At 42.2% G+C, this 22,408-nt stretch overlaps 1 long non-coding RNA gene across 6 annotated transcripts in view; it reads right to left on the bottom strand.

Annotated features, from left to right (window-relative positions):
- Window positions 1-22,408, bottom strand: part of LOC308473638 — a 503,626-nt gene that overhangs the window by 325,034 nt on the left and 156,184 nt on the right. Inside the window, exon 1 of one of the 6 annotated variants that reach the window (XR_013984130.1) lies at window positions 6,377-6,460. The exons of the other annotated variants lie outside the window; for them this stretch is intronic. This is a non-coding gene — a long non-coding RNA (uncharacterized lncRNA). Of the gene's footprint in view, window positions 1-6,376; window positions 6,461-22,408 lie in introns of those variants that run through there. 6 annotated transcript variants of the gene reach the window in all.

Below are 22,408 nucleotides of genomic sequence, written 5' to 3'. Positions count from 1 at the left end.
GCTCACCCCTTCGCGGGGATTCGAATCGTCTACCTTCTGATCAGCAAGCCCTAGGCTCTGTGGTTTAACCCACAGTGCCACCCACGTCCTAAGTAACAGCTTAGCCGGTTTTAAACATTTAATTTTTAATCTGATATGGATTTATCAGTGCCCAGCTTATCCACACAACTTTCCCCACTTCTAATTCCCACCTTGCTCCTTAGTCCAGACAAGAAGCGACTGTACGTACCCCAATTCTGCTTAAAATTTAAACAGTTTTTTTTTGCATATTATATGCATTATATATTATTATAGTCACATTCCATTCAGCATAAGCACTGAGTGTGGGGGCCACGGGTGCTCCAGCCCCCACAACATTCCTCATGAAGGGGCCGGGCACCAAGAAATTTTTGCACGCCAACAGGGAAGGACACGGAGGGAGCCTGCTGTGCCCAGCCCGATAGGAGAATCCTTACATGGCACTGCCAAGCCAAGGAGAGGGGCGGCAATGCTGCTATGACTCTCCTCCTCCTCTCCACCTGACCCGAAAGTGGAGCTGCTGTTGTGAGCGAGGAGTAACCAAACAATTAAACCCCTGTGTTGCAAACAATTATCAGTAATATCCAAGGCAACGCAATGACCAAGTGACAATGCAATATCAGTATAAACTCTTTATATAATCTATACGAAACAATGAATGATATGAAATATGTGAGATAAACATAGAACCAAATAAACATAAGTCTTATAAGTCTCTGAATGTCTTTGTAGACTATGCAAGTCTCTGAAAGAAGCAATAGGTCAGATTCTTATCTGAGGAAAACAAGCCGTAAAGCTTTGTTTTATGACGTCCAACAAGTGGTCCGCAAGCAGACGTAGTGAACAGTAATTCCGAGTATACCCACTGTTTCGTGGAATTCTTCTTCAGCACAGCAGAAGGATACAGAAATGCTTCATAAACTGCAAATGAATTGTTGAAAAGATGACCTGCATATACAGTGGTACCTCAGGTTACATACGCTTCAGGGTACAGACTCCGATAACCCAGAAATAGTGCTTCAGGTTAAGCACTTTGCTTCAGGATGAGAACAGAAATTGTGCTCTGGCGGTGCGGCAGCAGGAGGAGGCCCCATTAGCTAAAGTGGTGCTTCAGGTTAAGAACAGTTTCAGGTTAAGAATGGACCTCCAGAACGAATTAAGTACTTAACCCAAGGTACCACTGTACACGGTAACTTACTTGGTCACCGTGTTGCCTTAGATATTCCTGATAGTTGTGAGCGAGGAGCCAGGCTCCAATGAGGGAGCTTGTGGTCTGGGCATGCTGACATCAGACGACCGTGCACCCACAGCTGGATCCCCATGGTGCTGGGTCCAAGCTAGCGGGCCTGCCCTCCAGGTTTAACATGCAGAGGATGACATGTTACAGTTAAAAGTTTAATGTGCAAAACAGCAACAACAATTGCATGCACTGAAGTTGACATTTATGTGAAGACTTGCATTTGCAAAGCAGAGAAGTTTGCAACTAAGCGAGAGGTTCCACTCTAGGTGAAAGTGGAAGGCTGGTGTTTTTTCCATTTCAGAGGGTTTAGGCCCCAGAGTTTGTCCATCTCTTCTGCTGTTGCCTTATGTATTGTCTTCAAATGCATGTTGTACCATTTTAAGGGGAAGCATGAGATGATACCAGACGACACCCAGAATGAGATCTGGTTTCCCTCAGGCTGCAAAGATCATATTGTAACTTTGCAAACAGCCTAAATGATGTAATGATCTGTTTATTTGTATTATAGTTCCAATAAATCTCTCTCTTCCTCTCCACTGTACTGTTATTATTATTATTTTACTGCTAAGCTGTTAAGCTATACAATGCTTTAATAATGATTATCAAAGCTGAATTTCAAAGGGAATAAAAAACAAACAGTAGATTTCCTCATAAAATGCCTTTTTGGGATGCTCAAAGCAATATAAATCACTAATCCCTGGGTGAGGTGTGCAAAGATACTCTTTCCCCCAGTGGTTAAAAAATCTTTCCTAAAACAGATTTTAATTAAAACATTATATAAACTTGCTAGTTTGGTAGGCTGAGGCATTTAGAAGTCAGGAGTGAATAAGCCTTATGCCAAATAATTTAGAAACCTCCTACCTTCTGCCTAAATATTTGACTTTCATATCTCTGAAAAAGCATTCATTTGTTTTTAATAATGAAAGGATTGCTTGAAGGATTGTGACAATCTCTTTCTAATGTTTACTTGCTTGGAAAATTTCTGCTGCTGTTTCTTCGTTATGATTCGAATGTACATGGTGTTATAAAAGAACCCTGTCTCTGATTAAGTACACAGTCGAAAAACATACACACACCAACACACACACACACACACACACACACACACACACACACACACCACTGCATCATAACAGAGCAAGATGGGGGACTTCCACTGACCCTGAATGCATCTGCCCCTGAAATATGTAATCTCACCCATCCTGCCCAAAGGCCAACTCCCACTGCCAATCCAGAAAGCTGCCATATCTCAGAGTCGTACCTATGAATACCCCAAGCTGCAAACCCAGTCCTTAAGGAGAAGTATAGCTCCATACACAAGAGGTCAAATGCCACATTGCTAGGCAGATGATCTTAGAGTTGCTGCAAATGGAATCCCTGATCTGGAGCTTGTGCAAGAGTGGAAATGCATGACCTCTCCACCACAAGAATTAGTTTAAAAGCTTGACTGCAAACTGTCTTAAACTAGTTACAAAATAAACATTGGCAAAAATACAAAATAGCGCATTGCTCTTAAACAAACTAGCAATGTGGTCCCATCTTCTTTTCAGTCCTTGATACAGTTCAATACACATTCCTCTCTCTAATCCGAGAGAGAGGGAGAGATTCTAAGTAACTTGCTTGTTCTTCATCCCTGAGTTTAGCCACCACTGCTACTGTTGCTGGCTCTAACACCTGGCAAAGGCACTGAGGTCTCAGGTTACATCTTCCTACTGTGAGATCTCTGCTCAGGTTTCCAGGATGAGTAATCAATTAAGCTGAAACAGAAATATCCACCCTTTCCTTTGCTGCATTAGCTAGAGACAAACCACTTGTACCTAATGCAAACCTCTTTGCAAATTCAAACCCCCACATAAGGTCTTTTTTTCAAACTTCAATGCATAAAACCATTACAGTGGTACCTCTGGATGCGAACGGGATCCGTTCCGGAGCCCCGTTTGCATCCTGAAGCGAACGCAACCTGCGTCTGCACGGGTCGTGATTCGCCGCTTCCATGCATGTGTGTGACATCATTTTGAGCGTCTGCACATGTGCGAGCAGCGAAACCCAGAAGTAATGTGCTCCATTACTTTCAGGTCGCCGTGGAGCGCAACCCGAAAATACTCATCCTGAAGCTACTTCAACACGAGGTATGACTGTACATCTTATTTATGTTATATATTTAACAGATGAAACACCCAGCAACATAACCTTCGCCTTGTCTGTACAGAACTTTAGGAGGAGTCTGTTTTTTGCCCTCATACTGTCCATTACTAGTGTAACATAGTCCATTATTGGTGAGCTGTGAATAGTGAACTGTGTTTCAGGAAGTCTCTGGTACAAATCTCACCTCTGCCATGAACTCACAAGGCTACAATCCTCTACACTCCAACCTCAGAGTAAGTAGAAGGTTGTATTTTCAGTCTTTTTTTTCAATTGAGGGCTCTTGTACACTGCTTAGAGATGACTATGATTAAGCAGGATACAAATTGTTGAAATAAACAAATAAATAAAAGCACTACATATGATATTGTATAGATGTATGTCCACACACAAAAAAGCTCAAAGCAGTTTATAATAGAATGAGAACAGCAATAAACCACAAAATCAATACAGTGGTACCTCGGGTTACAAACGCTTCAGGTTACAAACTCCGCTAACCCAGAAATAGTACCTCGGGTTGAGAACTTTGCTTCAGGATGAGAACAGAAATCGTGCTCTGGTGGCGCAGCAGCAGTGGGAGGCCCCATTAGCTAAAGTGGTGCTTCAGGTTAAGAACAGTTTCAGGTTAAGAACGGACCTCCGGAACGAATTAAGTACTTAACCCGAGGTACGACTGTAATCACAATAACGGTAATAATAAATGATCGTGAGTATTGCTTGATGCCAGACACTAATTTAGCACACTGACTGCCTCACCTGAATCAGAAGTAGTACTTTTGAATCAGAAGTAGCTCCAAAATTCCCTAATGGCCTCATGGGAAATTAACCCTTCAAACTACTAAGGGGCTGAGCAGCAGTCTCTTAGCATCATTTTCTAGATTCAGCCTGATAGGCAGAAGTCAAAAAGCTGAAACAGCCCCCCCCCAATTTGTCCAGAAAGGCCATTATGCTTGCTAGTATCAAAGGCTGACGAGAGGTCCAGAAAAATTAAGAGGACTACAACTCGCTGTCCTCCCAGAAAGGGTATTCTGAGATAATTTCTGTGCCAAAATCAAATATTGATTGAATTGGACCCAGATGAACAGTCACTCCAATGGTACCTGGAACCGCACAGCAATCATTCACTTGAGGATCTGGTCCAGGCTTTCTGCTTAATTTATTTTAAACTACTTTTAGCTATTACTTTTTTTTTAATAAGATATTTATTAAGATTTTTTGAAATATTACAGTAAAAATGAAAAAAGAAAAGAAAAATACAAAATAAAAACAGTTAAAAACACACATGTTTTCCATTACTTATTTTCCTTTAGCTTGTTTCCCAGACCTCCTCATACCTCCCTTTTTTGTATTCCACTTCAATTTATTGGTTCAGCAAATCCTTACCATTAGATTTTTACCCATTTATAACCCTTTTTTCATATTCTCTTACTTGCATCCCAGATTACTCTTTTTTCTACATTGGTATTCATATTTATTTCAAAATAGTCTCTCAAAGTTTTTTGGGCCTTTTTATACACTTCTTCATCTCTAAATAAGGTGTCATTCATCCTCCATCTGAAGGATCCAGTTGATATTTGTTTCATCTCCATCCTTACAGCGTTATGGTCGGAGCAGGTTTTTGGGCAGATTTCTACTTTCTTTATCTTTGGTGCCATTCCTCTAGTTATCCATATTTGGTCAATTCTAGTCCATGTCATCTTGGCTTCAGAAAAGAAGGTTCCCTCTCTTCCCAAGGGGTTACTTTTAGCTATTACTAAAAGGTGCTACGGTATATAAAGATCCCAAGGCAAGCCTGGAAGCTGGATCCAGGTGTGAATCTCTGAGTACAGAATACAAGGTGTTGCATCGTGTGTGAATCAGGGGTATTTATATTCCCATTTTTCCTTAAAATAAATACAAGCGAGCACCTGCTCATGTGTATTTTAGGAGCCACTTTTGTGGGGGGAGTCACACCCAAGCGTGCGACCTTTCATAAGGAGTGCTGGGTACAATGCTGATCAGGAAAGGGAAGGGAGTGGGCTTCATTCATTCCCCTTTGGTCAAACTTTCCAGCTGCACAATGGAAAGCAGATGGGGAGGATTTCACATAGGCCTTTGCCGTAATAGCCTGCAGTATTAGTACAAAGTCTCTTCAGAGGCAGTGTTTCCTTAGAGCAGGAATGGTTAACCTGTGGCCCCATCCCAGGCTGGTGTCCCCACCCTGCTTTAGAGTTTTTTCAACTTCCCTGTGAAAATCTAAGGCTTAAAATCACTCCGGATTACAGAATACAATCAAACATAGGTTAACCATAACGCTTCAAGTAGTAAGGAATTGCTGGCTTTCTTGTGAGATGACAGAGCACATGATACTTGTTGTGGGTTGTTGTTTTTTTGTAATTTTTGCTTAAAAACTAACACACAGGCTTAGCATATGAGAAGCAAACAGTACAGTGGTACATTGGTTCTCAAATGCCTTGGTACGTAAACAACTTGGAACCCAAACCCAGAAGTAAGTGTTCTGGTTTGCAAATTTTTCGGAAGCTGAATGTGCTCCATTTTGAGTGTCGCACTTCCATTTTGAGTGTTACGCTGAGGTCTGTCTGTTTCTGCTATTTATTTTGCATTTTTGTTTTTGCGGCTCTTTTTTGTTTTGTTTTTGTGACTGTGTGGGACCCAGTTCAGCTACTGATTGATCGATTGTGTGACTGCAGTACATTGATTATTGCTCTCATTTTATGGCTCAATGGTCTCGTTAGATAGTAAAATTCATGCAAAATTGCTGTTTTAGGGGTTGTTTTTAATGGAATTAAAGCATTTTTCATTACTTTCTATGGGAAAGTGTGCCTTGGTTTTTGAATGCTTTGGTTTTGGAATGGACTTCCGGAACGGATTAAGTTTGAGAACCAAGGTACCACTGTACTATTTTTTGAGAAAAAGAGGTGCCAAAACTCACCACAAATACCTTCCTTATTTTCTTATAATGGCCATGGGACCCACCTGAGAGGTGCCAGAACTGAGTTCTGATGAGTTCCGGCTGAAAAAAAAGTGCTGGAAGTAAGCCTACGCCTGGTCCTAGACAATACTTGTCCTAAAGTAGTATCAGTCCAGCATCCCAATACTCAGAAATTGTTTCACCAAGCAGGAGATGTTCCAGCAAGTTCCATACCTCCCCAATAAGCCGTTGCTTTGTGGCCAAATTCAAGACTGGAAATGAGAGAGAGAGAGAGAGAGAGAGAGAGAGAGAGAGAGAGCACGTTTCAGTTTTTCAACTACCACCAAGCAGATGTAAGTGAATACAAATGCCAGTGTTTTGGGATATCAAACATCCAAAGCCGGCCAATGAATAGTGGTTTGTATTGAAAATTCAAAAAGGAAGACTGTTTTGCTAACCAAAGAGCATGGTTAAAAGAATAACAATCCCCGTGTACTGTAAGTGGAGCAGAAGAGAACAAGAACATGAACCCTCTTCGTAATTTAATCCAAATATACAAATTTAATAAATAAATAATAATGTGTTGTGCAAGGGGGCGAGGGAAGGGAGGTTATTGGTTTTGTTTTTATTGTGTATTTTGTATTTTTTTTATCTTGTATTTTTATGTTGTGAACTGCCCTGAAATCTACAGAAGGGGGATATACACATTTAATAAATGAAGAAAATAAAATAATTATAGTTTTAGGTGCACATCTCAGATTTTTTAAAAAAGATGTGAACGAAGGGTCTTTGAAAACACATCAATTGCATGGGTACACTCATTAGTCAACAAGATACACTCATCCTGTTAAGTCGCTTTAGTACTTGTTTTGTATAAAGCAACAAACAAATGTAAAATAATAATATCAATAATGTTTGTAGTAGGAGATGCAGAACTGGCTGTGGCTCCTTGTTGAGTACCAAACCTGGCACTCAAACCTTGCTGCAAAACCTGGGTTTATTGCTGAGTAATTTGTGAAATTGCTCTTGGTCATTCTTGGACGACAGTAAATCAATTTGTCTGGGCGTACATTTGCAGACGTCATGTCAGGTGCTTCTAATGGACTCCAAGATTCTCCATCTTATATGTGACAATACAGAAAGTCCTATCCAGCCCGTTATATAAATTAATATAATTAAAAGAAGCAAGTTTGGCCCTTTCTGCGATGGATCTACAGCCATAGCAGTAGATGCTGTAATTAATAGGAAACCAAGGGTCAAAACTAGAAGTCATCAGAAGGCCACCTCGTTATAAATTACACCAAATAAAGAGATTGCAGGCCTGTATATTTTAGGATTAAATTTATGTCTGCCCAAAAGCTGTTATGAAGGGGGCATGATTTAGTTTAGGCAGCATTTACAAGGCTAATGGTATTCCTGTCTTCCTAAAGTAATTTATATCATGCTTTTATCTTTTCGTTGTTCAAAGGCAGCACTTACATCACAACTGGCTTAAGATGTCAACAGACAAAGGCTTTCCTCACTGAGAAGCCAAAGAATATTTTTGAGGTGCATTTTTGTGGACTGTTGTAGAAAAACGTTGACTTTTGGGGGCTATCCTGTGAAATTATTTTTCCAGACCAAGCAGAACTTTTTCAATAACCTTAAATTTTGGAAGAAAATGTTAGAAATGTATAGGGCCCTGTCTTTCAGTCCAGCTTCACTCTCTCAAGCTGGTAAGTATATACTTGGGATCCCAGGAATGAATTATATTGTCAGCCTCAAAAGCTGTCCCTTCAACATGAAATGTCCAGTGCCTTCCCTTCCTGACATTTCCCTCCCATCTAATTTTCATCTGTGGTGCTTTGAACCCCGTGCTGATACTGTAGTCCCAACAGCCACAAAGGTGATATTCTGCTTTGACCACTGCCCTCTCAGTGAGACACTTCCCTTTTAGAAACCCAACTCAAATTCTTAACTACAAATGGACATGCACCATGGTGAAACAGTTCACATGCTGATGGTTTCTATCCAGTATATTTCAGATCCTCCCAAGTGTCCTTATTTTTTCAGGGGCAGTCCCAGATTTACAGAAGCCGTCCCGGTTTCTGATTTGATCCTGGAATGTCCTGCTTTTCCTTAAAGGTAAAGGTAAAGGGACCCCCGACCATTAGTTCCAGTCACGGACGACTCTGGGGTTGCAGCACTCATCTCGCTTTATTGGCCAAGGAAGCTGGCATACAGTTTCCGGGTCATGTGGCCAGCATGACGAAGCCCCTTCTGGTGAAGCAGAGCAGTGCACGGAAATGCTGTTTACCTTCCCGCCAGAGCGGTACCTCTTTATCTACTTGCACTTTGATGTGCTTTCAAACTGCTAGGTTGGCAGGAGCAGGGACCGAGCAACGGGAGCTCACCCCGTCGCGGGGATTCAAACTGCCGACCTTCTGATCGGCAAGCCCTAGGCTCTGTGGTTTAACCCACAGTGCCACCGGTATGGAGGGTATGGAGTTAAAGAACCACTGAGTCAAGGAGATAAGTGACTATACAACCTTCAAAAGATATCTGAAGGCAGCCCTGTATAGAGAAGGAGATTATATATATTTATATATATATATATATATATATATATATATATATATATATATATATATGTTTTTATATGTGCTGGAAACCACCCAGGGTGGTTGGAGCAATCCACTCAGGTGGACATGGTATATTTATTATAATTATAATTATGACTATTATTATTATGGAATAGGACATCCTTATTTTCATCAGGGAAATGTTGGAGGGCATGATATTTAGACATGGGACCTAGACCCCTTTTGCAGAAAACCACAGTTAAGTGAAGCAGATTTATGGACATTACAGTTTAATTGATATTATTATTATTATTATTATTATTATTATTATTATTCAATCTACTACCCCTAGAGCAGTTGTCCAGGGATAGCAGAGTAAAAAGTAGTGCAATGGAGTTAATCTGTGGGCTCAACCAAAGGAGGAGCATGGGGCTTGTTTTCAAGACCATGATCATAGCATCTCATGACTAATTCTGTATTTCATCCAACTTTGCCTTGTTATACCGGTACCCTCTGGGCAATTGCCAGGTCACAGTATGAAGTGGTACATACAAAAGATTAAGCGTGCAGATCTATAACATTGTGAACTGTAGCAGAAAGGAACAGCAGGTGCCTTTAAAAACATGCACACTCACACAATCTCTTTCTCCAGACTTTGTTCCCCTTGCACCATGTATAATTAAGCATACAGCAAGGACGGCTCTTCTGGCTTTCAGTCAAGATCAATAGCAGTGGTGAAATCTATTCTCTCCATTAGGATCAATTTATAGCTTTTCTCTTTGGATTCAGGAAGGCAAATCTCAATTTTGATCATTTGTCCATCACCCACAATTCCCCCCCCCCTTACTTGGTTGGATAATATGATGGATGGCTACATGGCTAGATAGATAGGGTTGCAGCATGACTGTCTAACAGTTAGTGAATTCATTTGCATGCTATATACATTTTCCCCTTTTTTTGCTCATAGGTTTCCAGTTCACTTGTTGTAAACACAAAGTCATTATTTCTGGATTGCAGTCATCAAAACTAGCATCTCTGATATGTTACTTACAGATACTGAACTCAAGAAGTAATCGTATCAAATCCAGCAGAGTTCACAATGTGTAATTTATTTGCTGATGTTTGCATTTAATGATAAACCTTTAATAATAGTATGTTTCAACATCCGATGTGCATCTGATGACTTATCCATTGTGGCTAATGAAACAGTGCAGGTAACAGAATTTTGGGAGAAAAGGGTTCTAAGGGAAAGCAACCACTTCTAAAATGATATAATAATAATAATAATAATAATAATAATAATAATAATAATAATACATTTTATTTATACCCCGCCCACCCTGCTCAGGGTGGCTAACACCAATAAAATCACAGTAAAAACATAATAGAGGAAAAAGAGAGGGGGGGGAACAATTTAAAATACAGGTTAAAATGCAATTTAAAATGCAGCCTCATTTTAAAGTAGCCGATAAATCAAGACCATAAGGGGAGGGAAACGTAGGTCAAACCAAGTCCAAACCAAAGGCCAGGTGGAACAGCTCTGTCTTGCAGGCCCTGGGAAAGATGTCAAGTCCTGCAGGGCCCTAGTCTCTTGTGACAGAGCCTTCCACCAAGTCGGGGCCAGTACTGAAAAGGCCCTGGCCCTAGCTGAGACCAATCTAACCACCTTGTGGATTGGAACCTCCAAAATATTGTCATTTGTGGACCTTAAGGTCCTCCGCAGGGCATACCAGGAGAGGCGGTCCCATAGCTACGTGGGTCCTAGGCCACAAAAGGCTTAAAAAAATTAAAAACTGCACAATGATGCCACAGTTTGAAAGTGAAGGAAATGCATAACAGAACAACCTTAAGCCCCAGATCCCTCAGTTGGGGAGGATTCAGAGGGGACAAAAGTGCCTTTTCACAAGCAGACATCTCACATGGTACATCTCCATCCCAGTATCCTAATTTCTGCCAGTGGTAGAATGGGATGCTACTGGATGTTCCAAGGTAGGGTCAGGGGCAGCCTAGGATCAAGTTAATGCATACCATTTCCTTTTTGATCTACCATTAAGAGAGAGGGAGAGTGCATACACACATATATCCTCTTTCAAATGAAGCTGAACTTCAGTAGGTGGAGCATGAGATTCTTAACCCTAGGGTCATGGGTTCGAGCCGCACACTGGGTGAAAGATACCTGAATTGCAGGGGGTTGGACTTGTAGTCCCTTCCAACCCTACAATTCTATCATTCTTCTGTTTATATCGTGTGGGTTTAGAAGTGTAGGTGTAAATTGTCACTCTTTGTCTTCAGACCCCCACCCCCATAAAAAAACCCTCCTTCCATATTAGGAAATACGTTTAAAGGCTCTGAGGCAGAATGTTCACAAACATAGCAGCTTTTGTAAGATAAGGGAAAGGTCAGTGTGGATGGAAAACAACTATCTTTATATTGCTTTCTACGTCAGTCATGGGATGCAGGTGGCACTGTGGGTTAAACCACAGAGCCTAGTACTTGCCGATCAGAAGGTCGGTGGTTCGAATCCCCGTGACGGGGTGAGCTCCCGTTGCTCGGTCCCTGCTCCTGCCAACCTAGCAGTTCGAAAGCATGTCAAAGTGCAAGTAGATAAATAGGTACCACTCTGGCGGGAAGGTAAATGGCGTTTCTGTGTGCTGCTCTGGTTCGCCAGAAGCAGCTTAGTCATGCTGGCCACATGACCCGGAAGCTGTATGCCGGCTTCCTTGGCCAATAAAGCAAGATGAGCGCTGCAACCCCAGAGTCGGTCACGACTGGACCTAATGGTCAGAGGTTCCTTTACCTTTTACTATGTCGGTCGTATATGAGCCTACGTGTAATGCTGTGTTTCAGACCAATACGATCAGACTATCTAGACTGGCTGGCAGCAGCTCTCCAAGGTAACAGAGCTTTCTCATCTTTGCTATATGAGATGCTAGGGACAAGACTTTCTGCAAATGAAGCCCTGGGGGCCCACCTATGAGCTGTGACCCTCTTCCATAAAGAGCCGCAATGTTCTATGCATGACAGTTAAGGGGCAGCTGACATGATTGTTGTCATCTTTAGCTACAGAACACATGCAAACTCTGTCCGAAACTGACCTTGTATTTATTTCTAACCCTTCTGTTCAAACACGGGGGTCACCAAACCTTTAATTAAATGTTCTATCTAGCTAGTATTAGGGTTGTTGGTTTTTTTGTTATCTATCTTTTGACCCCCATGGCCTTCTGAGCCTGCTGCCAGCAATTTTGGCAGAATCCCAGAGGTAAAAGAGGAGTGGATTTTAAGAGATGGATTTAGTATGCATTTTAGTTTCCTTCAGAAGCTTTTCGGGCTTTGGCCCCAGCCCCTTCTTCCGAAAACAAAGCCTGATAATTATTTATTAGGATTTTACATGACAATAACCAATAATCCCTTTCAACGTATGATTTTGAAAGATGTGGCGATGCAATCAAACAGCCTTGGCTTTCTGGTCATAGCTCACTAGCTCCAGCTCATCTGATTAGCCCAGATGCAGAGTTTTACGGATGCCTCCCAGATTACAGCTATCTCGGGCTTCCCAGCAGAGTCTGTGATCGGTGCGTGGCTCCATTAATCTATCCCTTCTTATTCCTTTCATGTGTCATATGATAATGATAATGAACCAGGAAGTGCCCATTTGTAGACTGCACCATTGACACAAACAATTCATCATTCTCTGTTTAATTAAGGAACAACAATAAGATGGAAATTGCCCCCAAGCAGCCTAACATCATCTGAAGGATTCGTGATTAACACCGGGGCAAGTGACATCGTGGGCAACAGCAGTGCCCTCAGCAGATGAGCACCAGAGAACCAAGGAGGCTCCAGTGTATAAAAGGGGCAGCAAATCCCACGGTGGCTTCTGTCTCCACTCCACCAGTCACGTAAATTGTGTGTCAGGTGTAAAACGAGCATGAGTAACACCCTGAGAGATAAAAGAGCACGGGGAAACAGAAAGGCAGAAGATTAAACAGCTGCTCTCCTCTTTGCAGGACATGCAAGGAGGAAAGGGGTTGTCATGGAAGGGCTCATGGGGTTTGCAATCAAAGTAGGTGCAGCTTCTGGAGCCCCAAGATCTAAAGCTCAGGCAAGGAAACGTCTCCACGCTGCTTTTTCGCCAGTGTTGACACCATTCACCCCATGATTTATTTCCTGGTGTTTCACATGATGTGAATTCTCTGCGGCAATCATTTACATCTTACAACTGGAAGCCACACTTGAGACCGAGTGGGCTACTCTTAGGCGCTCTCATGTGCAGGTTCCACAGAGCCAGAGACAACGTTCTGTGTCTGCTGGACAGCATCAAATCGCACGGTGCCAATTTATTTCAGCATCTGTTAGCTGAACAGGATTTTATTAGAGCCTTTTTGACTCTGAGATGAGAGAATATATCACTGTGATGGATGAAAATGTAAGCACAGGAGCCGTGCTTGGATTTCATGGGAAATACAATAGAAGCTTCATTTATTTAGGTTTTAAACTAGCTTTCCAACAGACTCCTTAATAGAGTGAAAAGCCTCTGAAGAAAGGGGGAAAGCCAACTGCAAAAAAGTAAAATAAAATACAAACCTATGTTGATCCTCCAGTTTCCATCGGTGAAGTTTCAACTGAATTTAAGACTAGAAAAATGAGATGTTGGTGGGGAGACACCAAAACTGGCAAATTCACCCATTTGTAGGCCAGACTGGTAGGCTTGAAAGGGGGCAGAAACAGAAGGGGCATGTTAAAGAGCCAACTGTTAAGGGTAATATTCTTTCAGTCTAGCATACTACAATCAGTCAAAGAATGTTGATCATAACTAAAGGTAAAGCATGAAGGTGAATGTTTTAAACTTTTGTGGTTTTGGATGCTTGGCTCTTTAGGAGAAATTAGAGCTTGCATGTCTCCTCCTGAAGGACAGATTGGAAGAAAGCCAAATTGCAATTATATTCAGGTATGTTAGGAGTAGCTCAGCAGCTGCACAGGTCATCGAGAGAATCTTTACCAGGGTGATTGAGGATTTCATTTTTTTGTTGCAGATCGAACCAATTCATACCTCCCTTGCCCAAACTACTGCATGAAATGTAATTAATGCAAACAATCAGATGGTTATTCAGAATTTCTCTCCAGATTTCACAATGCGGCTATCAGCTTAAACAACAACGTATAATAATAAATATGTAAAATACGTTTAGAATGTGCAGAATATGGAAAAGTGTGGCATTTTGATCATATTTTAGTGCATTTTTTCACACAATTAAAAAAGTTCTTTTCAGTGTGGAAACAGGATGGAATAGAACAAAGGCAGGAAAATGGAAGAAATCTTTTCATGAGGCTCTGAAGACTTATTTATTTCAGGTAGTCTTTACATAAGCAACACCCTCTGTGACTGGAAACTTTTTCTGTTCAACGATTCTGTATGAAGTGACCCTTCTGCAGATGTATCATTTTGTTTATGATGTGATATAAGTTTTATGGGGTGGGGAAATCTAAAGAAATGTTATTGATATTGTATTTTTTTAATTTTAAAACATGTAAGCTATTTTGGAAGAAAGGCTGTGCACATATGTTTTTAGATAAATAAATAGAAGAGGAGAGAGGATAAATAGACAGTGCTTACCATCCCTAATCTTTACAACACTGCATGGGAGGCCAGTAATATTCTAAGCATATTACGGATGGGAGAGGGCACATTTGCAGACTACTGCTTTTAACTATGGATTGCTATGATGACTCTACCCATGAAAAAGAGGACCCCATGTTCTGGAAAAAGAGGACATATGACAACCCTACCTAATGACAACCAGGACTATGAGAAATCACAGTGGACACTGTTAACTACTACACTACAACATCTTTCTCCTGGCTCCCAAGCACATCACTGTACAGAGACCATCAGACAACAATTTTGCCTATGCTTTGAAAATGCATTTGTTTCATAACAAAACGAATAACCAAAACACATATTCAATCCATCTGTTAAATTTGGTATTATTAAAGAAAACCGCAGTACAGTGGAACCTCATGTTACGTACCGTCCCCCTTACGAATGCTGCGGGTTACACACTCTGCTAACCCAGAAGTAGACGCCCCTAGTTGCGAACTTTGCCCCGGGATGTGAGCGGAAGTCACACGCTGGCGGCGCAGCAGCAGTGGGAGGCCCCATTTGCGAAAGCGTGCCTCATGTTAAGAACGGTTTCAGCTTAAGAACGAACCTCCGGAACGAATTAAGTTTGTAACCAGAGGTATCATTGTATCTGGATATGTTTGTCCTTTGCTGGGTTTATGAAAGTTTAGATACCTGTAGATAAAAGGTCTCTCTATGTTTCTATCTACATCCAGCAATTTTCTGGGATTGCAAAGCATTATGGGAAGGTGGGGGGGAACCACCACTAATGTATAATCCTGCCATAGCTGTCAACGTTTCCTGTTTTTTAAGGGAAATTCCCTTATTCCAAATAGGATTCCTCGCAAGAAAAGGGAAAAGTTGACAGCTATGAATCCTGCTTCCTTGAGGCACCAAAGGCTGTTTCTTAGAATTTCATATAAGAATAAAAATCTGTTGTGTCAGTTTTTCCTCAGTTTTTCCTTAAAGCCACTAGAATTTTTTTAAAATAAATAAATTAAAGCTGGTATTGTAGGAGAGACAATCATAATTTTTTTTATTCTTAAAGAATGCAGTGGGATTTCACACACACACAAATGGTAGCAGCAAGCAAACATGTGCATAGAATGACATTCGCATGTGGTACAGTCAATATGGTGCCTTCCTCTCGCTCCCCCACCCCACCCCCGCTTCATTTTCTATCTTGCCCAAATATTCCACGAGCTGAAGCAGTATCTTGCCTCAGCATACTGGGTCTCTCATATTACATAAACATTGCTTGGCTGCTTTCTTCTATAGGAGCATCTGCTCAGCTGACAGTCCCCAGTGAACCAGCTTTGTTTTGTCCTAAGCACCGATCATGAGTAATGGATCTGGCTAAGCCTGATAGTGCATGATGTAATTGTCAGAGGAGTTTAATTATCAGCACATTACATGTGGGATTTTTTTTCCCCTCTCTCCCTCCCCTCCCCCCTCTCTCAGTAGGGTTTTGGGTTCACTTTCAGGCAGTTTTGTATTTGCATAAAACTATGGCAAGTTCAGCTAGGCCTGAAAAAGTAGGCACCCCACATGTATCCCCTTTCCCACTATGGAAGAATGAGAGCAAAGCTCAACATGCCATTTGCAAAAAAGCAAACAATCTACCAGAGCACCAGAAGGGTGTAGAACTAAAACCCAAGCATTCCCTATGAAGCTTTAATATATATATATATATATATATATATATATATATATATATATATATTCCCATAAGCCACTGGGCATTCAATACATGGAGTAGAAATGTCAACAGTAATTGAAAATGGTAATTGCTTAGCATCCCTTCCAGGGTGGTTGTTTTCAGACTCTAGGCTATTTCAATTACTGTGCTCATCCTAAATCAACTCTGCTGGGTCTAAGAGGGAGTTTTTGTGCAAGGGGGCAAACAGTTAAAGACTGCTAATTCAGGCTTCATACTAGATGCAAGGAGGGAAACCCTGTACAAATGGAGCCTTAGATGCTCATAGGTGGAGAGCGGTTGTAGCTCAGTGACAGACCACATGCCTTGCATGAGCAAGGTCTCATGTCCAAGCCCAGGCTTGGGATCCAGTTATGGGATCTCAGTGTGAAGAATCTCTCCGAGAGCATGGAAAACTGCTGCCAGTCAGAGTAAGTGTTGCTTGGCTACATGAACCAGTCATTTGGCCCAGCTTGAGACAGCTTCCGATGATACAAGTTCAGGACAGGAAAAGATACGACAGCAATAGCTCCAAGGAAACATTTGTGAACAGCTGGTGTGAGGCTTTCTGTGGTTGATCTGTGAAACAAATTGGGCAGTCCAATAAGAGTAAAGGACTTGAGGATGGATTTCCACAGCCTCCCTCATGCATCAAAAGCACATGAGAAGATCGTGGGGTTGTAAGAAGGCATCGTTTTCTGTTCCGCCTTATATTTGTTGCATACAGCGCTGTCTCTGTTCCACTGCAGTTCATCTCCCCCCCCAAAAAAACCTACAATATTTATCTCGCTGTCCGCTGTGATAAAATTATGTAACTTATGCAATTTATATAACCAGTTATGCAAATTTCATTGTCATTACACTATTCTACACCGTTCACCGCAGTGTCATTACACTATTCTACACCGTTCACCGCAAAGGAAATGTAATGCAAATGAGGAGGTGGGTAATGTAATTAATTGTGTATCACTTGCAGGCTGAAAACAACAGCAACACCAAATACCAAACCTATTCACTGGATTGATTTCCGTTCTGGACTTGGGACAAATAAGCAAACACTGGTAGTTTCCGCTCATATTTCTATGTTTGTCTGAAGTCTTCACCATCCCTTGTGCAAGCCATAGCTGCCACACACTTGATGGCCAGATGAAGGAGCGCTGGCATATGTGCCATGGGCTTTGCATGTGAAGTGTAATCCTGACTGGCCAAGTTTTCCTTTTGTGCGGAGACACCTCATGAACATACTTGTGATGTACCCCCATAAACAGCCACTGAACATGCATGGGACAAAAAGCCCATGGTGTGACCCCATGGTTCCTTCATGCGTCCTCTCATGAGGATGGAGGTCATGTGAATATCTCTAGTGCAATGGCCTTATTATAGTAATTATGTCCATTACCCCAGATCAAGAAGGCAGGCGCATGGGTGGAAGCTGTTGCTCTTGGGCCCTGCAGTAGGACAGGGGCTGCCCTGGATGGTAAATTGCTTCACTGACCTGAAGCTATGGGGCTCCAGGGGTGAGAAGAGCACCATAGGCCTTCCTAACCACCTTCATGGTGTGGCCTGGGAATGGGATGCAGGCTGAACAGCAGTGCCTCCACAGGCTGCAGGTGGGCTGTTTGGTCACCCTAGAGCAGTGATTCTCAACCTTTTTCTGGCCATGCCCCACCTAAGAATCTCTAAAATCCTGATGCCCACCCCACCCCCAGTGACATATAATTCTTATTATTCAAAAAGTGAACTACTCTCCATGTGGAGGAAGCCTAAAAGGCCATTAACAATTAATAACTCATTCTCAAATTGCCCCCCCTTAAAAATCAAATTGCCCCACTTTGGGAACCACGGCCCTAGAGACTGCAGTTTGTTTAGGTTTGCTCCCGCATTGATAGTGTTGTTCCTCCGTAGAGGGGTTTTTTTTATGGGTTTTATTCTTAAATAAAGCACCCCTGGTTCATCCCAGCTTCTGTGTCTGCCTCTCTATTTTGCCATCGGGTCTCACGGAACTTTATTGCATCAGATTGCAAAAGTAATTCAATCTGCTATTACAACTGTGTCTAACAGTCTAATGAAGTATCCATCGCTTCAAAAGCCCTGGTGAGATTTCTGCCTCTGTATATTCTATATTCTAGATAAGCCCGGTTCCTTAAATGCCAAAGTTCTCCATGAATTTTATATTTCCAAGATTGCTGTGCCACATCTCTGTGGAGGCACCAGGCAGAGAATCTTTGAGTGAGGGCTACATGCTGCTGTAGTTATTTAGCCACATTTCGGGAGGCAGTTATCCGAGATGTCCCATGGGACTCAGCCAAATGCTCAAGAGAGAACGGGAAAACAACCCTCTAAAACGCCAAACAAGAAAATGTCCCTAGAAAGCCAGTTAAAGTGAGTGGTCCTCAGCAAATATTTACACATGGGACACTCTTTCAGCATCCATGGTTTCTTAGCACTGTTCGCAGAGATAACCAGGCAGTTATCTTGACAAACCAGCATTTGTGACCAGAACCAGGAAACAGGAAGCGAGACACAGCAGTATGAGCTGAACTCAGGTCGAATTTTATTTAAATCAAACATCTGCAGGGGAAAATGAGCAGTGCGGGGAGCTAACCTACATCAAATGCCAACTTGGGTGAGTCAAACTATGCTTAACACAGGGCCATAACCCCCTTACCTGGACCACACCATTAAGGTGTGAAGGGAGGTCTTCCTTAACCCACCCAGGGTCCCACAACTCTGGGCAGCTGAGACAGGTTAGCCTCAAGGATGTTCTATATCAGGCTTCCTCAACCTCAGCTCTCCAGATGTTTTTGGCCTACAACTCCCATGATCCCTAGCTAGCAGGACCAGTGGTTAGGGATGATGGGAATTGTAGTCTCAAAACATCTGGAGGGTTGAGGTTGAGGAAGCCTGTTCTATATCCATGCTAAGGGCCCCACAACGTCAGCAATTGGCCTCCAGAGATGTCCATCACCTTGAAAGGTGTTAAGGATGCTCACTGATTAACCCGGATAGTATGCGCATTGAGTCAAAAAGTGGCTGGCTGTTTTGCAAAGCATTAAAAAAAAATCTGAAAGATTCTGGGTGTTAATTTATATTACTTTCTAATCTGATAGATTATTGATTTAATATATTGCTTTATTCAAATATGCACATACATACACACGTGTAAACACACACAAACCCCTTTGCATTTGTTATCTTCCAAGAAATCCTATCTTCGTAATGAATGAATATTATACAATGCCATGCAACTTTGAATTCCAGTGCAAAATTATTCACAGAAGTCAGGATATTCGCATCACATTCTCACTGCTCTGGTGCCTGCTTAAGGAGTGCACTGAACCTCGTTGCTGCATTTTCTCTGCACAAAAATGTATTTCGTAATTAAGATGAAAAATAGCCAGTGCTGTCACCAGAAAACTTCAGGCACATTATAGTTTATGGTCAAAGATCCCCTATATACCTCCAACCTTCTTAGAAACGAGGGAAATACAAGGGGATAAAACGCCATTTAAGCATTTTACGGTGCTAAAAGATTTTGCAAAAGCTTTGAAAGCCAACTTTATGGCATCTCAGGATGACAAGCAGATGTGTCGCTTTCATCTGCTTCATCCTACTGAAGGTTCATACAGCTTATACGTACGCTGTTCAGTTGATTTCCTACCGCACATCATATTGTGAATTAAGGCACATTAACTGTTCCTGGGAAAAGGGTTGTGCATACAAATATTTCATCTGCTTCAGTTCAAATGATGCAAGCCGGCATGTTTAGGATCTTCCAGGGTGAACCATATAAGTGGCACTCCCCCTGCCAGGGAAGAAGGGGTGAGTGAAGATCTATATAGTGGTACCTCCAGTTACAAACTTAATTAGTTCCGGAGGTCCATTCTTAACCTGAAATCGTTCTTAACCTGAGGTACCACTTTAGCTAATGGGGCCTCCCGCTGCCGCTGCGCGATTTCTGTTCTCATCCTGAGGTAAAGTTCTTAACCTGAGGTACTGCCTCCTCCTCAGCAGCAACCCTAAGGAAAAGCAGGACCTTCCGGGATCAAATTAGAAACTGGGATGGCTTCTGTAAATCCGGGACTGTCCCTGGAAAACAGGGACACTTGGAGGGTCTGCTTTTCTCCAAGAGGCAGGGTAGAGGCAACATTGGGGGAGGGTTGCTGCTGAGGAGGAGGCAGATCTGGTGGCCAAGAAATGTCCCACCGCTGTCACTGCCACTGCAGCAACAGGCAATGCATTCCTTGAAGGCTGGACCTGCTGCCCCTCTGGATCCTGCCACCCGAGGCAGTTGCCACACCTTGCCCCATGTGTGGGCCAGCCATGGTGATACATCTTCACATTGCTGTTCAGTGACAAATTCACCTGTTTTGGTAAGGAAAGGGAGATGCTACAGATAGAACCTTATACTCCCTACGCCCCAGGTTAAACGCATCAAGCATCTTTCACATTACAAGGCCTATTCAGTGACACTGTTAGACATCAAACTTAAATGTGAAAACATTTTTAATACCATGTATAATTAACTTGTGGAATTGGTCGCTGCATGAGCTCACTAAGATTTTACTTGGGGTGGGGGATTATATAATATTTATAAGGATCATAATGCATATTTAATTATAGAAGTGAAAACTGAATTACACTTGTAAACACATTATTGTAGTTATTAACCCTTGGCTTAAGGGCAGAATCCACATGCCCGTCAATGTCAATTAGAAACAGATCAAGGAAGGTTATGAACGGAAACTTCTAAAGGTGCACAGGAGACTGGATTTATTCCCCAGACTGGTTTTTATTTCTAAGTAAGGTCATACATACAATCTGAATTTGCTTATTTGGTATTTCTTTCCCCTCTAATCAATCTGTTGACTCTGATCTAAATGGGGGCGGGGGGGGGGGAGAAGAATGATGATGAGGGTTGTTTTTTTAAAAAAGGTAGATTAAACCAAAATGATTCCATCTTTTTCAAAGTTTTGCCCAACCCAGCCAGATGGGCAGGGTTATAAATAATAAAATAATAATAATAATAATTAAATCATTAAGACTGTGAAAGCCAAAGGCCACACATTACCTTCATTGCAAAGCACTGGGTTTAAGCATCTTGCTTCTAGTGAAAAGGAAATTATTCTGTCTAAGTAATGACAAAAAGAAATCAAGTTGATGTATCCTTTCCACTTCCCCAAGCCATTGTTTACAACAGAAGGAAATGAAATGAAATGAAATTGTGTTGCATTTCTTTCCTTTTGATTTTGTAACAGGAAAAGGAAAATGGAACCCCTATAACTAGCAAGCTGCCAAATGGCATCTCCCTAAAAGGGATTTTAGCCCCTGAAGGTAACAGAAAGCATGGGTGGGATTCGGACCTGCTCTGGAGAATTCCATACTAGTGATTGCTTAGCTCACACTGCTTCAGGGATGTAGCCTATTCTAAAATCTCCACACAGAATTCAACACATGACTGGCAGCTTAAAAAATAGCCAGTGAAGTATAGCACCACAATCCCCTGTAGGAGCCATAGATGGGCAAAAGCTGGAGTTGCCTTGCACATTATTTCCAGCAGCTGGATGAGAAACGGTGTGCATAAATAGGCACTTGGTTGCCGTTTACAACCTACGATCAGGGTTGCATCCATAGACCCATATATTAGCTCTGCTTCTTTGCTTTTATTTGCTTTGAGCAGTATGGCAGCTGCAGGTGTTCCTAGATCAGTCTAGTTCAAGCACTCGCAACTTTAAGACTGGATTACTGCAATGTACTCTACGGGGGACTTCCCTTGCACTCGGTCCAGAAACTGCAGTTAGTGCAGAACACTGCAGACAAGACTTTATAACCCCTACACTAGCTGACAATTTGTTAAAGGTAAAGGGACCCCTGACCATTAGGTCCAGTTGTGGCCGACTCTGGGGTTGCGGCACTCATCTCGCTTTATTGGCTGAGGGAGCTGGCGTACAGCTTCTGGGTCATGTGGCCAGCATGACTAAGCTGCTTCTGGCGAACCAGAGCAGCGCACAGAAACACCGTTTACCTTCCCGCTGGAGCAGTACCTATTTATCTACTTGCACTTTGACGTGCTTTCGAACTGCTAGGTTGGCAGGAGCAGGGACCGAGCAACGGGAGCTCACCCCGTTGTGGGGATTCGAACCGCCAACCTTCTGATCGGCAAGTCCTAGGCTCTGTGGTTTAACCCACAGCGCCACCCACATCCCTGACAATTTGTTAC

The sequence above is a fragment of the Podarcis pityusensis genome, assembly GCF_964106645.2.
Source record: "Podarcis pityusensis genome assembly, chromosome: 3".
In the NCBI taxonomy this organism is placed as follows: Eukaryota; Metazoa; Chordata; class Lepidosauria; order Squamata; family Lacertidae; genus Podarcis; species Podarcis pityusensis.
The sequence above is the reverse complement of the archived record's forward strand: the minus strand, read 5'-3'. Positions and strand labels throughout refer to the sequence as shown.